This window comes from Mesoplodon mirus (genome assembly GCF_964341445.2).
Source record: "Mesoplodon mirus genome assembly, chromosome: 7".
NCBI lineage: Eukaryota > Metazoa > Chordata > Mammalia > Artiodactyla > Ziphiidae > Mesoplodon > Mesoplodon mirus.
In genome coordinates, this window is record NC_138983.1 from 119716752 (window position 1) to 119735101 (window position 18350).

At 39.4% G+C, this 18350-nt stretch overlaps 1 long non-coding RNA gene across 1 annotated transcript; it reads right to left on the reverse strand.

Moving 5' to 3' along the window:
* Positions 1–10071: 10071 nt before the first annotated feature.
* Positions 10072–17589, reverse strand: LOC309807805. Its single transcript, XR_014294674.1, has 3 exons — positions 17428–17589; positions 11185–11282; positions 10072–10283 (listed from the first exon to the last, which is right to left on the reverse strand). It is a non-coding gene; the product is annotated as an uncharacterized lncRNA (long non-coding RNA).
* Positions 17590–18350: the final 761 nt, after the last annotated feature.

Below are 18350 nucleotides of genomic sequence, written 5' to 3' on the forward strand. Positions count from 1 at the left end.
CTGCTAAAAATCCTTCAGTGATTTTCCATTGTCTTCAACACAAGGCCAAACAACTTAGCTTGGCCCAGAGGTCATTTGGGATCCAGCCACTAGTGACTTCTTATTTCATTCCTCTCCATGACTGCTTCACACCCTGTATCCTAGCCACATGGACTTCCCTGCAGAGGTTGAGGACATGGGTTCTGCTGCCAGACCTTCTGCGTTTGATTCTCAGATCCACTTCTTACTGGATGGTTGGCTCGTACTGCATGGCACAGCCTTGTGAATGGCCTCCCCAGAACTCTGCAATATGGACACCCCATGTGACTTTAAGCGACTTAACTTCTAGCTGCCTCAGTTCCCTTATCTATAAAAAGGTCACAAATATTGACTCCCTCACAGGGTTTCCTTGAGGATTAAATAAGTTACACATATAAAGTGTTTCAGCTCAAGCATTATCTCTGCTGTAAGTCTTTCACTGAATTCAATCCCTCCCCAGACTAGATTGACTCTGCTCTTTCTTTAAGTCCTACTCTCTTCATAACTCCCCTAAGACATTTAGGACTTTGAAATTATTCTGGAGCATTTTACCTTGAAAATTTTCAAATGTACAGAAAAGTTGAAAGAAAGGTACAATGAGCACCACCTAGATTCAACAAGTGGTTAACATTTTGCCAATGTGTGCTCTCTCTACACACACACACACATATATTTATTTACATCTTTTATTGAACTATTTGATGGCAAGTTGCAGACATCAAGATATCTTTTCTAAAAGGAATAAGGACATTCTCAAACGTAAAGTTTTTTTTGGTTGTTTCCATTTTTTCCCCTTTTTGTCATAGGAAGTTTACATATACTTATTCATAGCCAAAAATGAAATAATCAAGAATATATTTCATGCCAAACTCTCAATAAGAACAATTGTACAGCACTTTCTCAAGACACAAAGAGGTTTTTTTCAGCTTCAGTCATGACAACATAGCCCTCACTGTTCATTAGGGCTAACTTTTTATCTTAAGGAGCCAGCATCTAAACAGGCAAAATGGCTCTTAATAGTCCTGTGGTAACTGGATCTTACACCACACACAAAAATCAACTCAAAATGGATTAAAGACTCGAACATAAGACCTGAAACCATAAAACTTCTGGAAGAAAACATAGGGGGTAAACTCCTTGACATCAGTCTTGGCAATGATTTTTTAGATTTGGCACCAAAAGCACAAGGCAACCAAAGCAAAATTAAGCAAATGGGAATAATCAAGCTAAAAATCTTTCTCATAACAAAGAAAACCATCCACAAAATGAAAAGACAACCTACAAAATGGGAGAAAATATTTACAAATAATATATCTGATAAGGGGTTAATATCCAAAATATATAAAGAACTCCTACAGCTCAGAACCAAAAAGAACAAATTCAATTAAAAAATGGGGAGAGGAACTGAGTAGACATTTTTCCAAAGAACATATACAAATGGTCAACAGTTACATGAAAGGGTGCTCAACATCACTAATAATCAGGAAAATGCAAACCAAAACGGCAATGAAATATCACGTCACACCTGTCAGAATGGCTACCCTCAAAAAGATAAGAAATAACAAGTGTTGGCGAGGATGTGGAGAAAAGGGAACACTAGTGCACTGTTGGTGGGAATGTAACTTGATACAGCCACCATGAAAAACGGTACTGAGTTTCCTCAAAAACTTAAAAATAGAACTACTTATTATATGATCCAGCAACTCCCCTTCTGGGTATGTATTCGAAGGAAGAATATCACTGTCTTGAAGAAATACCTGCACTCCCATGTTCATTGCAGCATTATTTTAAATAGTCAACATATGGAAACAACCTAAATGTCCATCTATGGAGGAATGGATAAAAAAAGATGTTTTACACACACACACACACACACACAATGGAATTATTCACCATAAAAATGAAGGAAATACTGCCATTTGTGATAAATGGATGGACTTTGACAGCATTATGCTAAGTGAAATAAATCAAACAGAAATAAATCAGAGAAAAGCAAATACTATATGATCTCACTTATATATAGAATCTAAAAAACAGAACTCATAGAAATAGAGAGCAGATTGGTGGTTGCCAGAGGGGGGGTTGTGGGGTAAGTAAAATGGGTGAAGGGGGTCAAAAGGTACAAACTTCCAGTTATAAGATAAATAAGTCCTAGGGATTAATGTACAGCATGGTGACTATAGTTAACAATACTGTATTGTATATTTGAAAGTTGCTAACCAAGTAGATCTTATCACAAGGAAGTTCTTATCACAAGAAAAAAATAGTAACTGTGTGAGGTGATGGATGTTAACTAAACTTATTGTGTTAATAATTTCACAATATATACCAGATACGCCATATATTTTTGAACATAACAAATCCTTGTATTGTACACCTTAAACTAATACATGCTATATGTCAATTATACCTCAAGAAAACTTGGGGAAAAAATGACAGGTGCAGAAGCGACTAATCTGTTCTCCAATAATCATTCTCCCTTTATTCCTCTTAGTAACAGAAACTCCAACATTTTCGGGGGTCAATGGCTACTCATCTGGAGACTACATTTCCCAGCCACCTTTGCAGTGAAGAGTGAGGTCAGAGTAAGTTCAGACCGATGGGATGTGAGAGAAAGCCATTCCTGCAATTTCTGGGTTGTGCCCTTAAACAGAATCTTCTAGCTAGCTATGATAGTTATTATTATCTCTACTTCTGGCACTCTGAGGGAAAATTTTACCTCTCCCTGACCCCCAGGCTGAAGGCATATATACATACTATCATATCACCTACTTCACTCTGTTCTAAGACACTTCTTTTACCTTCCAGGCTCACTGTAGAACTCACTGAGTTCTTCATCATATTTGCCTCCCCAGCACTGAGTAGCAGTCCTTGTCCCTGCCATATTAGAGGGTTCCCATAAATGTTTGCTAAATAAATGAAGGAACTGAGGAATACCCTGTACTACGTTAGGTTTCTCATGTCCAGTACGGTGAACTTACAACATATTGCAAGGATCACAGAGCATCTTATTTGTTTTTGCTAGTAACTCAAAATAGTTGATAGCAATTTGTTGTATTTCAATAGTTAACCCCTTCTTTTATCCCACCCGCCCTATACATATTGAGAATGCATCTATGCCTTCAGGTTTCCACCATTCACTAAGTGTTCAACTATCTAGCCAAAAGTGACAAATTTTAATTTTATTTTTTTTTCTTTTTTCTTTTTATTAGTTTCTGCTTTATAACAAAGTGAATCAGTCATACATATACATCTGTTCCCACATCCCTTCCCTCATGCATCTCCCTCCCTCCCACCCTCCCCATCCCACCCCTCCAGGCGGTCACAAAGCACCGAGCTGATCTCCCTGTGCTCTGCGGTTGCTTCCCACTATCTATCTACCTTACGTTTGGTAGTGTATATATGTCCATGCCTCTCTTTCGCTTTGTCACAGCTTACCCTTCCCCCTCCCCACATCCACAAGTCCATTCTCAAGTAGGTCTGTGTCTTTATTCCCGTTTTACCCCTAGGTCCTTCATGACGTTTTTTTTTTTTTTTTTTTTAAATTCCGTATATATGTGTTAGCATACGGTATTTGTCTTTCTCTTTCTGACTTACTTCACTCTGTATGACAGACTCTAGGTCTATCCACCTCATTACAAATAGCTCAGTTTCGTTTCTTTTTATGGCTGAGTAATATTCCATTGTATATATGTGCCACATCTTCTTTATCCATTCATCTGATGATGGACACTTAGGTTGTTTCCAGCTCCGGGCTATTGTGAATAGAGCTGCAATGAACATTTTGGTACATGTCTCTTTTGGAATTATGGTTTTCTCAGGGTATATGCCTAGTAGTGGGATTGCTGGGTCATATGGTAGTTCTATTTGTAGTTTTTTAAGGAACCTCCATACTGTTCTCCATAGTGGCTGTACCAATTCACATTCCCACCAGCAGTGCAAGAGTGTTCCCTTTTCTCCACACCCTCTCCAGCATTTATTGTTTCTAGATTTCTTGATGATGGCCATTCTGACTGGTGTGAGATGATATCTCATTGTAGTTTTGATTTGCATTTCTCTAATGATTAATGATGTTGAGCATTCTTTCACGTGTTTGTTGGCAGTCTGTATATCTTCTTTGGAGAAATGCCTATTTAAGTCTTCTGCCCATTTTTGGATTGGGTTGTTTGTTTTTTTGCTATTGAGCTGCATGAGCTGTTTATAAATTTTGGAGATTAATCCTTTGTCAGTTGCTTCATTTGCAAATATTTTCTCCCATTCTGAGGGTTGTCTTTTGGTCTTGTTTATGGTTTCCTTTGCTGTGCAAAAGCTTTGAAGTTTCATTAGGTCCCATTTGTTTATCTTTGTTTTTATTTCCATTTCTCTAGGAGGTGGGTCCAAAAGGATCTTGCTGTGATTTATGTCATAGAGTGTTCTACCTATGTTTTCTTCTAAGAGTTTGATAGTTTCTGGCCTTACATTTAAGTCTTTAATCCATTTTGAGCTTATTTTTGTGTATGGTGTTAGGGAATGATCTAATCTCAAAATTTTACATGTCCCTGTCCAGTTTTCCCAGCACCACTTATTGAAGAGGCTGTCCTTTCTCCACTGTACATTCCTGCCTCCTTTATCAAAGATAAGTTGGCCATATGTGCGTGGGTTTATCTCTGGGCTTTCTATCCTGATCCACTGATCTATCTTTCTGTTTTTATGCCAGTACCACACTGTCTTGATTACTGTAGCTTTGTAGTATAGTCTGAAGTCAGGGAGCCTGATTCCTCCAGCTCCATTTTTCGTTCTCAAGATTGCTTTGGCTATTCGGGGTCTTTTGTTTTTCCAAACAAATTTTGAAATTTTTTGTTCTACTTCTGTGAAAAATGCCAGTGGTAGTCTGATAGGGATTGCATTGAATCTGTAGATTGCTTTGGGTAGTAGAGTCATTTTCACAATATTGATTCTTCCAATCCAGGAGCATGGTATATCTCTCCATCTATTTGTATCATCCTTAATTTCTTTCATCAGTGTCTTATAATTTTCTGCATACAGGTCTTTTGTCTCCTTAGGTAGGTTTATTCCTAGATATTTTATTCTTTTTGTTGCAATGGTAAATGGGAGTGTTTTCTTGGTTTCATTTTCAGATTTTTCATCATTAGTGTACAGGAATGCCAGAGATTTCTGTACATTAATTTTGTATCCTGCTACTTTACCAAATTCATTGATTAGCTCTAGTAGTTTTTTGGTAGCATCTTTAGGATTCTCTATGTATAGTATCATGTCATCTGCAAACAGTGACAGCTTTACTTCTTCTTTTCCTATTTGGATTCCTTTTATTTCCTTTTCTTCTCTGATTGCTGTGGCTAAAACTTCCAAAACTAGGTTGAATAAGAGTGGTGAGAGTGGGCAGCCTTGTCTTGTTCCTGATCTTAGTGGAAATGGTTTCAGTTTTTCACCATTGAGGACAATGTTGGCTGTGGGTTTGTCATATATGGCCTTTATTATGTTGAGGAAAGATCCCTCTATGCCTACTTTCTGCAGGGTTTTTATCATAAATGGGTGTTGAATTTTGTCGAAAGCTTTCTCTGCATCTATTGAGATGATCATATGGTTTTTCTCTTTCAACTTGTTAATATGGTGTATCACATTGATTGATTTGCGTATATTGAAGAATCCTTGCATGCCTGGAATAAACCCCACTTGATCATGGTGTATGATCCTTTTAATGTGCTGTTGGATTCTGTTTGCTAGTATTTTGTTGAGGATTTTTGCATCTATGTTCATCAGTGATATTGGCCTGTAGTTTTCTTTCTTTGTGACATCCTTGCCTGGTTTTGGTATCAAGGTGATGGTGGCCTCGTAGAATGAGTTTGGGAGTGTTCCTTCCTCTGATATTGTTTGGAAGAGTTTGAGAAGGATGGGTGTTAGCTCTTCCCTAAATGTTTGATAGAATTCGCCTGTGAAGCCATCTGGTCCTGGGCTTTTGTTTGATGGAAGATTTTTAATCACAGTTTCAATTTCAGTGCTTGTGATTGGTCTATTCATATTTTCTATTTCTTCCTGAGTCAGTCTTGGCAGGTTGTGCATTTCTAAGAATTTGTCCATCTCTTCCAGGTTGTCCATTTTATGGGCATAGAGTTGCTTATAGTAATCTCTCATGATCTTTTGTATTTCTGCAGTGTCAGTTGTTACTTCTCCTTTTTCATTTCTAATTCTATTGATTTGAGTCTTCTCCCTTCTTTTCTTGATGAGTCTGGCTAATGGTTTATCAATTTTGTTTATCTTCTCAAAGAACCAGCTTTTAGTTTTATTGATCTTTGCTATCGTTTCCTTCATTTCTTTTTCATTTATTTCTGATCTGATTTTTATGATTTCTTTCCTTCTGCTAACTTTGGGATGTTTTTGTTCTTCTTTCTCTAATTGCTTTAGGTGCAAGGTTAGGTTGTTTATTCGAGATGTTTCCTGTTTTTTAAGGTGGGATTGTATTGCTATAAACTTCCCTCTTAGAACTGCTTTTGCTGCATCCCATAGGTTTTGGGTCGTCGTGTCTCCATTGTCATTTGTTTCTAGGTATTTTTTAATTTCCTCTTTGATTTCTTCAGTGATCACTTCGTTATTAAGTAGTGTATTGTTTAGCCTCCATGTGTTTGTATTTTTTACAGCTCTTTTCCTGTAATTGATATCTAGTCTCATAGCATTGTGGTCAGAAAAGATACTTGATACAATTTCAATTTTCTTAAATTTACCAAGGCTTGATTTGTGACCCAAGATATGATCTATCCTGGAGAATGTTCCATGAGCACTTGAGAAAAATGTGTATTCTGTTGTTTTTGGATGGAATGTCCTATAAATATCAATTAAGTCCATCTTGTTTAATGTATCATTTAAAGCTTGTGTTTCCTTATTTATTTTCATTTTGGAGGATCTGTCCATTGGTGAAAGTGGGGTGTTAAAGTCCCCTACTATGATTGTGTTACTGTCGATTTCTCCTTTTATGGCTGTTAGTATTTGCCTTATGTATTGAGGTGCTCCTATGTTGGGTGCATAAATATTTACAATTGTTATATCTTCTTCTTGGATCGATCCCTTGATCATTATGTAGTGTCCTTCTTTGTCTCTTCTAGTAGTCTTTATTTTAAAGTCTATTTTGTCTGATATGAGAATTGCTACTCCAGCTTTCTTTTGGTTTCCATTTGCATGGAATATCTTTTTCCATCCCCTTACTTTCAGTCTGTATGTGTCTCTAGGTCTGAAGTGGGTCTCTTGTAGACAGCATATAGATGGGTCTTGTTTTTGTATCCATTCAGCCAATCTGTGTCTTTTGGTGGGAGCATTTAGTCCATTTACATTTAAGGTAATTATTGATATGTACGTTCCTATTCCCATTTTCTTAATTGTTTTGGGTTCGTTATTGTAAGTCTTTTCCTTCTGTTGTGTTTCTTGCCTAGAGAAGTTCCTTTAGCATTTGTTGTAAAGCTGGTTTGGTGGTGCTGAACTCTCTCAGCTTTTGCTTGTCTGTAAACGTTTTAATTTCTCCATCAAATCTGAATGAGATCCTTGCTGGGTAGAGTAATCTTGGTTGCAGGTTTTTCTCCTTCATCACTTTAATTATGTCCTGCCACTCCCTTCTGGCTTGTAGAGTTTCTGCTGAGAGATCAGCTGTTATCCTGATGGGGATTCCCTTGTGTGTTATTTGTTGTTTTTGCCTTGCTGCTTTTAATATGATTTCTTTGTGTTTAATTTTTGACAGTTTGATTAATATGTGTCTTGGCGTATTTCTCCTTGGATTTATTCTGTATGGGACTCTCTGTGCCTCCTGGACTTGATTAACTATTTCCTTTCCCATATTAGGGAAGTTTTCAACTATAATCTCTTCAAATATTTTCTCAGTCCCTTTCTCTTTCTCTTCTTCTTCTGGAACCCCTATAATTCGAATGTTGGTGCGTTTAATGTTGTCCCAGAGGTCTCTGAGACTGTCCTCTGTTCTTTTCATTCTTTTTTCTTTATTTTGCTCTGCAGCAGTTATTTCCACTATTTTATCTTCCACCTCACTTATCCGTTCTTCTGCCTCAGTTATTCTGCTATTGATCCCATCTAGAGTATTTTTCATTTCATTTATTGTGTTTTTAATCGATGCTTGATTCATCTTTAGTTCTTCTAGGTCCTTGTTAACTGTTTCTTGCATTTTGTCTATTCTATTTCCAAGATTTTGGATCTGGGAAATAGAATCTTGGATCATCTTTACCATCATTATTCTGAATTCTTTTTCAGGTAGACTGCCTATTATCTCTTCATTTGTTAGGTCTGGTGGGTTTTTATCTTGCTCCTTCTCCTGCTGTGTGTTTTTCTGTCTTCTCATTTTGCTTATGTTACTGTGTTTGGGGTCTCCTTTTTGCAGGCTGCAGATTCGTAATTCCCGTTGTTTTTGGTGTCTGTCCCCAGTGGCTAAGGTTGGTTTAGTGGGTTGTGTAGGCTTCCTGGTGGAGGGTACTAGTGCCTGTGTTCTGGTGGATGAGGCTGGATCTTGTCTTTCTGGTGGGCAGGTCCACGTCTGGTGGTGTGTTTTGGGGTGTCTGTGGACTTTTTATGATTTTAGGCCGCCTCTCTGCTAATGGGTGGCGTTGTGTTCCTGTCTTGCTAGTTGTTTGGCATAGGGTGTCCAGCACTGTAGCTTGCTGGTCGTTGAGTGAAGCTGGCTGCTGGTGCTGAGATGGAGATCTCTGGAAGATTTTCGCCGTTTGATATTATGTGGAGCTGGGAGGTCTCTTGTGGACCAGTGTCCTGAAGTTGGCTCTCCCACCTCAGAGGCACAGCACTGACTCCTGGCTCCTCAATTTGGGATGATTTGTTGTCTATTCATGTATTCCACAAATGCAGGGTACATCAAGTTGATTGTGGAGCTTTAATCCGCTGCTTCTGAGGCTGCTGGGAGAGGTTTCCCTTTCTCTTCTTTGTTCTCACAGCTCCTGGGTCTCAGCTTTGAATTTGACCCCGCCTCTGCGTGTAGGTCGCCGGAGGGCGTCTGTTCTTCGCTCAGACAGGACAGGGTTAAAGGAGCAGCCTCTTCGGGGACTCTGGCTCACTCAGGCCGGGCGGGAGGGAGGGGCACGGAGGTGGGGCGAGCCTGCAGCGGCAGAGTTCGGCGTGACGTTGCACCAGCCCGAGGCGCGCCGTGCGTTCTCCCAGGGAAGCCGCCCCTGGATCCCGGGACCCCGGCAGTGGCGGGCTGCACAGGCTCCCGGAAGGGCGGTGTGGACAGTGACCTGCGCTCGCACACAAGCTTCTTGGCGGCGGCAGCAGCAGCCCCAGCGTCCCGCGCCCGTCACCGGGCTCCGCGCTTTCAGTCGTGACTCGCGCCCGTCTGTGGAGCCCCTTTAAGCAGCGCTCTTAATCCCCTCTCCTCGCGCACCAGGAAACCAAGAGGGAAGAAAAAGTCTCTTGCCTCTTCGGCAGCTCCAGAGTTTTCCCGGACTCCCTGCCGGCTAGCTGTGGCACATTAGCCCCCTTCAGGCTGAGTTCTCGCCGCCAGCCCCAGTCCTCTCCCTGCGCTCTGACCGAAGCCCGAGCCTCAGCTTCCAGCGCCGCCGGGGCGAGCAGACAAGACTCTCGGGCTGGTGAGTGCCGCTCGGCACCGATCCTCTGTGCGGGAATCTCTCCGCTTTGCCCTACCCAGGTATGTGGGGAGTTTCTTGCCTTTTGGGAGGTCTGGGGTCTTCTGCCAGCGTTCAGTAGGTGTTCTGTAGGAGTTGTTCCACGTGTAGCTGTATTTCTGGTGTATCCGTGGGGAGGAAGGTGATCTCCGCATCTTACTCTTCCGCCATCTTACCCGGAACTCGACAAATTTTATTTTCAGTACATATTTTTTAGTGCATTACTACATTATTTGGCCAATGTCAAATGCCACTTTCTAAGAATTTGGTAGCTACTTTCTAGGAAATTCAGCTTTAAAAAGAGGCTGATCAAATATGTTCCTTTAAGCAAAGTTGGTTAGTTTGTGACTGGAGGAGGACCTCGCCTTGTGGAATTGTCATGACAATAAAGTAACATTTTGAAGTAAAAAAAACCACACACACACAATAGTTCTGTGGTAAAAATGTTTATAGTTTGGCTGAACATTCACTTGGATGCTATGAAGGCAAAAGAGAAATTTCTTGCCTTACTTCTCTTTTTCCTTCTAATTGGTATATTATTTTCTAAAAAATCTTGTATTTTCCAAGTGGAGTACATATGCTGGTACAAGCTGGGCTCCAACATCTGAGGTAAATTAATTGACTGGCATCCATCTTTCACACCTTAATAAAAAATAGGCAAATTTGATTCAAGCTGGAGAGAAAAGCAATGTTCCTACTCTCTCCTATTCCATAGCACTGAAGTGCACATTCTTTAGACATACAACTTTTAATCAATCCTCACAGAGATGAACATTTCATGCTGACAGCTGTTAGGCAACTTGAAATGTAGACATTAAACTGGTCATCATTATTCATCAAAAAGCATGTTAGACCATTTAAAAGCCACCACAGAATCTTCAATATAGAAGATGATAAATCTGCATGAGCCAATGAGTAGTATTATAGAATAGCAATTATTTTAGGGCTGTAAGGAACCATTGCAACCATCTAGTATATCTGGACACTGCAGCATAGAAAGATCACAAAGCAGCAACAAGAACTTGAACCCAAGGTTTCTAAAGCCAGCACCAGAATTTGAACCCAAGGTTTCTAAGCCCAAGTTGTTTCTACTACATGATGCTCTTCATCAAATACTAGAGACTAGAACCTAGCAGCATCAGAAATAATAATAATAAGCCAACTAAATGCCTCATAAAATGAAAACTGTCAGGGAAGTCAGTCATCTGACTAGTTTCATCCATGGATACCTTACCCAGGGAGAAGTGAGCATGGCCATCTGGAATAACACACGTTTTGCATTTACCAGGAATGAATAGTGCAGACCAACCAGAGAGGTCTGTTTAAGTCAGTTCAGTTTTCCTTTGCTTTTTAATAGAATGCCATCAATTCTGAATGTTTGTGTACGAGTGAAACACATATAGTGTCTCATGAAATTTTACATTCACAATGAATTCAAATAGCTTAGGGGAAAAAGTAGTCATAGGGATTGAAAGCTGCCAAAAGAGACGACAAATTGAGTGTAGGCTGAGGTTTCCCAGGATCCAGCTCTCAAGATACTCACAAAGGAGGAGAAGGCAGTGCTGTCAAGAGTCCCATATGTAGTGCCACACGGAGAGGTGGAACAGAAAAAGAGGTGCATCTGAGGACAGACCAACATACCTAAAGGTGTTAGAAAGAGCATTAAAAAAAACTCCCTTGAGAACCTGTTTACTTATAAACAATGAAAGAAAGATTTAAAAACTTTAATAATAGCAATACTAACTATAAATAACACCTTAATATGGCTTATGGTCGCCTACTCATCTCTGTATAATTGGCTTCTATGCTGGCCTCCTAGCTTCTCTTTGCTCCAGCCAACTTGCTTTTAATCCTTTGACTATGCCCTGACTCTAATTGTTGGCACACGTTCCTTCCTCTGCAGGGAACATGGTCTCCTGTTTCACCTAACTGCTTACTCCTTGTGCCTCATAGGAAACAACAGTTCTTCATGGAAACTTTCCCTGATTCCCTGAGGATAATTTGGATCTGCCTGTTTTTTGTTCATAGCAACTTACAGAGTTTTTTAAAATAGAAATTATGGTAATTTGAATGCTTGTTCAATGCATCTTCTATGAGACTCTCAATTCCAAGAGGCCAGGGACTATGTCTGTATTCCCAGCTCCCAGCACAGTGCCTAGTACAAAGGTACTCAGTAAATAGTTGTTGACTCAATTACTATTAAAAAAAATTCGGAATGGTATTTCCTGGTGAGTAAATGTTTTCACTTCATAGGAAAATTGAGATAACATTTAGTAGCTCCGTGAAATCACCAGAAATTATATACATCAAATTCTCATTTATCTCAGGATAAATCACGGAATTGGAAGTTAAAGTCTCCAGATAGTCTTATTGTAACCCTGTTTATATATAATTGTTTTTATTTTATATATAATCATTCTAGCCCCCTTTTCCCCATCAAGACTCTTTCATACCAGAATTTTTAATAAATTGGCAGAAAGCAGTTAATTAACTCTTTTTGTTTCCTCTATTTGTTCAAACATTGATCCATTGGTTTAAGCATTGATTCATATGTTCACTCACATGTTCTGTCATGACAGGTGTGGAAGGTCTCTGCTTGTCTTTGCTACCCTCTAGCCTCAGTAAAAATGATGTTGGAATAATTCAAAGCATAAGGCAGACTATGGAAGCAAGGGATCTGCAATAGCCACAGTCTGTAAAATCAACTTATTGACTAAAAGTCTGATGGCTTAGAGAGCACTGGGTTTTGTATCCTTCAAGCTTCCCCCACATGACCCATTCCAACGCTGGTCCCAAGCAAGAACTTCTCACTCAGGGACCTTTCCACTTGGAAGGCCTTTGACTCAGACCAAACAGGGGATTGTGTCCCCTGAGGTCATCAGGTCCTAGAGCAATCCCACAGCTAAGCTGGAACCTTCTAAGATAGGATCTCCATAGCCTTATGGAGTGAAAGAATGAGGATGTATATGTATATAAAACTACTGAAGCAAATAAATTAATCATCATTGTCTGAAGGAAAGTTGGATTTTTTGTGTGTCTCTACTTCCTAAACTATCATTAACATGATTACTTTTTTCTTTATTTTTTTTTTGAATTAGGAGAAAATGAAATGTCCCCACAGAAATCCCATAGTGAATGCCTTCTTGAGCTCAAAGCTCTTCAGTACTCTGCCAATGGGAACCAAGTGGCCATGGATGGAGAGAGAGGTAACTATAAGAATAGGTGGTTCCCAAGAAAAATGCCCACAGACCTCACAATACCTGATAGTATCCATTGGTTGGTGGATATTTTTTTCAACAGACAGGATTAGTGGATGAGTACAACGTGAAGTATGTTTTCTAGTAAAACATGGAATGTTTTCTTTATTCTCTCCTCTAAAATCTAGATTCCTTTAGTTAATACACAATTTCTCAAGGAAATGTTTCTCCCTCCTAGCTTCCATAGACCATATCCTCCAAGGGATGGGAGGAGGTTTCTATATTAACTTAATCCACAATGTTGATATTAGTTAGTTCTATGTTTCTACCAATTCACACAGATAAGAATCTCCTTGCTTGTATGCACCCCATTTGTTGATAAGGATGACCCATATCTGATGTCTAAGAATGACTTTGGAAACTTTATGGAGGTTTACTTTTGTGTGAAATTATCACTTAATCTATATTATTAAATCTCACAAGGGCTAGTGTGTGAGGTAGGGAAAAGTCAGGTAGGGAAAAGTCAGGCAAAGGGAAGGCTAAAGAGAGTGGCTTTTGAAGCTTTTTGGGTAAGGTAATGGTCACATCTAGTGAATGAGGAAGACCACTTCCTAGCTGGACAGAATCCATACCCCTTCACCTTCAAACTGACAGCTTTGTGGGGCTAGCACTATAGAGCTTTACTCCTGTGTCCAGTGTAATGTGCTTTGTAAACTTTTCTGCCCACAGAATGCTCAAAAAGAATGCCAAATAAATCACTTTTTGGCATGGATTTTTAATCTTTCATATGTTTCATATCTTTGGAAAAATAAAATAAGCATGCCAGGGGATTGTGCTAAGCTCTTAACAGTGAGGTGAAATGTCACTTCTGCATTAACCCAGATCAATGAGCTATTACGTAGGAAATTGACTAAATAGCACCAAAGCCATCAATGTCATTAATACAGCAAAAAGAATAAGTTCCTCTCTGCTTTAGGCACTCAGCTAAGGTTATGTGTAGAAGAAACACAAGTGAGATAGTTTCCATATTTTGGGTGCTATAATAGATTGACTACACAAGGGGCCCCTATTCTCTATCCACTCTGCAAATCCACACTTTACATCATATAACTTTGCATCAGCTCCTAGTAAGAGAGAGAAACTATTTTCCTACTCCTTGAATATGGCCCAGCCATGTGCCTTGCTTTAGTCAATGCAATGCAACACAAATAAAATTGTGCCATTTCTGAGTCCAGGTTTCAAGTGGCCTTGTTCTCATCTATCTCTCTCGGACTCCTGCTGTGGTATAAGAACAATCTGGATAAAGCTGTTGGAGGATGAGAGACAATATGAAGCAGGAGAGATTGGATGTCCCAAATGAAGCCGACCTAGACTAGTCAGCCTCCCGCTAACACATCATCTGACCACAGGTTCATGAGAGTCCAGTTGAGATCAGTCTAGACCTGCATGCAAATGCCCTGTTAATGCATAGGCTCATGAGAAATAACACATGTTTATTCATGTATACCACTGAGGTCTTGTGGTTATTTGTTACACAGCCATTATTAGAACAAGAGATAAATAATATGGTTCAATATTTATAGGAAGAGAACTCATTTTTAATTACTGGTCACCTTTTTCACTTAATCTATGAATTGTTTCTTTTTTACAAATAAATGTGTATATACATAATTAACTTAATTATATATCTAGCAATATAAAGTTTGTATATGGATAAAATCTAATTTATAAAAAGACTAATTTCTATAAAGCTACATAGGTAAATAGTAGTCATCAAATCAGGAGCTTCTGATTCTAAATTCTGGGTTCTGGGAAGATTGCACTTGAAAGAAAAGGTGATAATGATGATGATGATGATGGAGAAGGAGAAGCAAGAGAAGAAGAAGAAACAATAGAGAGAATATTGGTGATAACAAGGGTGTGGTAGTGATGATGATGATTTTTTTAATAGTTATTGAGCACCTATATGTCAGATACTATGTTAAGAGCTTTATATGCAATGCCATTTAATTCTCATAATATTCCTATGAAATAGTTATAATTTTTATCTCCATTTTATGGATGAGAAAGTAAACTCAGAGTGGTGAAGGAATTTGACTAAGATCACACAGGTGGTAAATGGCAGAGCTGGTATTCAAATTTCTGTATATCTGATTCCACACATTCTTAAATATGCATTGTAATGCCTTCTCTCTATATAAGAACATATCATAGACTTATACAATATGTCAAGAAGAAAAGTTAAAGAAGTCAAAAATAACACTAGGGTGATAAAATTAATAAATCATAACCAGGACGTGGTTGTTTAGTTCCATTCCTCCCATAAAAAAATAGAATCTACTCCTCTACATTTTGTGTGTGACTGACTTTTGGCCAATGGGATGTTAACAATTGTAACATTTATGCTTGTGCAATGGGGCTTTCCTGCTTATTGCTCCTGGAATCCTTTGACCATCTTTCAAATAAGCCTGGAATGGGAGATTATATATAGAGAGGCCCCAGTAATCCTAGCTGTCTCAGGGAAAGTTATCATATATCAGCCAGCCTCAGCCTACCTACTAGTAGCCCATGAGTAAACCCACTTGCTACCAGCCAAGCCTGGCCTAGACAAGAAGACTGTCCAAGTGAGCACAGTCTGCAGAATGGTCAGCTAAACAAATAGCTGTTGTGTCAAGACACTGAATTTTAGGATGGCTTGTTCCCCAGAAATAGCTAACCAATACAGAGGGCATAGATGCAGCATCATCAGCCATGTCAATCTTCAGGGATTGGTGCTTTAAGATCCAGAGAAGAGAAGAGCTTCAACAGTACAGTTATCATGTAGTACCTTTGGCAGATGACACTCGAGACTGCTGCTGGAGGCTGCTGTTTTCCTAGCTTTCCAACAGTAGGATGTTGTACTGCTATGTTTTTCACAGTTAGATAAACTGAAGCTATGAATATTTAATGTTCTGGCTGCACTTTCCTCCTGTGTACTCTGATCAAGTCACAACATTGTTTTATCATTTCCTCTTCCCTGCTGTGCCCTGGGAGCCATTTGTGGCTAAGCGGATGATTACTTCATCACTTCTACCCGGGTCTGTAGCATACTATGCATATGTCAAAGTCATCTTAGGCTGCATTTCATATAGCTTTTCCAGAAATTGTTCATTCTCCAAAATAACAATTGATGCTCCTGATCAATGCCATAATTTAAATTACCTATACATAAGTCCATCTGTCCCAATCATGGGTAAATTCTTCAAAATCAGAGACTATAACTTATTCATCTTTGAAATTTCCATGCTTAGTGCAGAGCCTAACACATAACAACTTCTCAGTATGCTATACGAGTGAATGAATCAATCAATGAACCATGGTCTTTGGACAGGCCCAGGGTCATACTGATTCATTGATGGGACCATAATGTGATAGTGTTGCATTCGTTTTTGGACAACAGATTTCTGCATTTTGAGCATCTTTGAAACATCAGGGGTTTCCTTTGGCTTACATGATTTTGCCTTCTGGCTCACTTTGGTTTTCAGAATCTTAATTTACATGTAATAAAATCCAATGTAGAATTTTATTTATTCACTATTTCTACAAAAACAAAGATTAAAGAGGAAGGAAAATAATTTGAGAGAAACATCTGAAGACCTCTAGGCATAGATAAAGGAAAAGCTGTGGTTATTATAAGGAGTCTTTCCTGAGATGTTACCTTCACCATGAAGCCAATACTTCACCACTTCACTTACAATAGCAACCATCCATGCCAACTCCAAACAGTTCAAACCCTGCATATTCTGCTCTATATTTTAAAAAGTATTTATTGCCTTTAAATATACCATAATAATGCTTAGCATGTAGTAGGAGCTCAGAAAATATTTGTTCTATAAATGAATATATCCACAGCTATTGTGGCAGACAGAATTCTAAGATGAACTCCAAGATTCTCACTTTCTGATTGCATATCCTGCATAATCACCTCCACCTGAGTATGGGCGGGACCTGTGACTATGATGGGACAACACTCCCAACCCTCATGATTAGGTTATGCTTTATGATAAAGATGAAGGAATTTTACAGATGTGATGAAAGTTTCTAAAATAATCAAAAGAAAAAGATTGGATCAAGATGGTGGAGTAGAAGGACATGTGCTCACTCCCTCTTGCGACAGCATAGGAATCACAACTAACTGCTGAACAATCATCAACAAGAAGACACTGGAGCTCATCAAAAAAAAAAAATACCTCACATCCAAAGACAAAGGAGAAACCACAAGGAGATGGTAGGCAGAATCACAATAAAATCAAATCCCATAACCGATGGGTGGGTGACTCACAAACTGGAGAACAATTATACCACAGGACTCCACCCACTGGAGTGAAGGTTCTGAGTCCCATGTCAGGCTTCCAAACCTGGGGGTCCAGCAATGGGAGGGGGAATTCCCAGAGAATCAGACTTTGAAACGTAGTGGGATTTGATTGCAGGACTTTGACAGGACTGAGTGAAATAGAGACTCCACTCTTGGAGGGCACACACAAAGTAGTCTGCACATCAGGGCCAGAGGCAAGTAGCAGTGACCACATAGGAGACTGAACCAGACCTACCTGCTAGTGTTCGAGGGTCTCCTGAAGAGGTAGGGGATGGCTGTGGCTCACTGCAGGGATAAGGACACTGGCAGCAGAAGTTCTGGGAAGTACTCCTTGACATGAGCCCTCCTGGAGTCCACCATTAGCTCCAACAAAGAGACTGTAGCCTCCAGTGTTGAGTCCTCTCAGGACAAACAACCAACAGGGAGGGAACACAGCCCCACCCATCAGGAGACAAGCAGATTTAAGTTTTACTGAGCCCTGCCCACCAGAGCAACACCCAGCTCTATTCACCACCAATCCCTCCCATCAGGAAGTTGCACAAGCCTCTTACATAGCCTCATCCACCAGAGGGGAGACAGCTGAAGCAAGAAGAACTACAATCCTGCAGCCTGTGGAATGAAAACTGCATTCACAGAAAGACAGACAAAATGAAAAAGCAGGGGACTATGTACCAGATGAAGCAACAAGATAAAACCCCAGAAAAACAACTAAATGAAATGGAGATAGGCAACCTTCTAGAAAAAGAATTCAGAATAACGATAGTGACCTTGGAAAAAGAATGGAGGCAAAGATCAAGAAGATGCAAGAAATGGTTAACAAACCGTGGAAGAATTAAAGAACAAACACCTAGAAGAATTAAGAACAAACAAACAGAGATGAACAATACAGTAACTGAAATGAAAATTAAACTAGAAGGAATCAATAGCAGAATAACTGAGGCAGAAGAACAGATAAGTGACCTGGAAGAGAGAATGGTGGAATTCACTGCTGTCAAACAGAATAAAGAAAAAGAATGAAAATAAATGAAGACAGCCTAAGAGACCTCTGGGACAACATTAAATGAACCAACATTTGCATTATAGGGGTCCCAAAAGGAGAAGAGAGAAAGGGTCTGAGAAAATATTTGAAGAAATTATAGGCAAAAACTTCCCTATCAT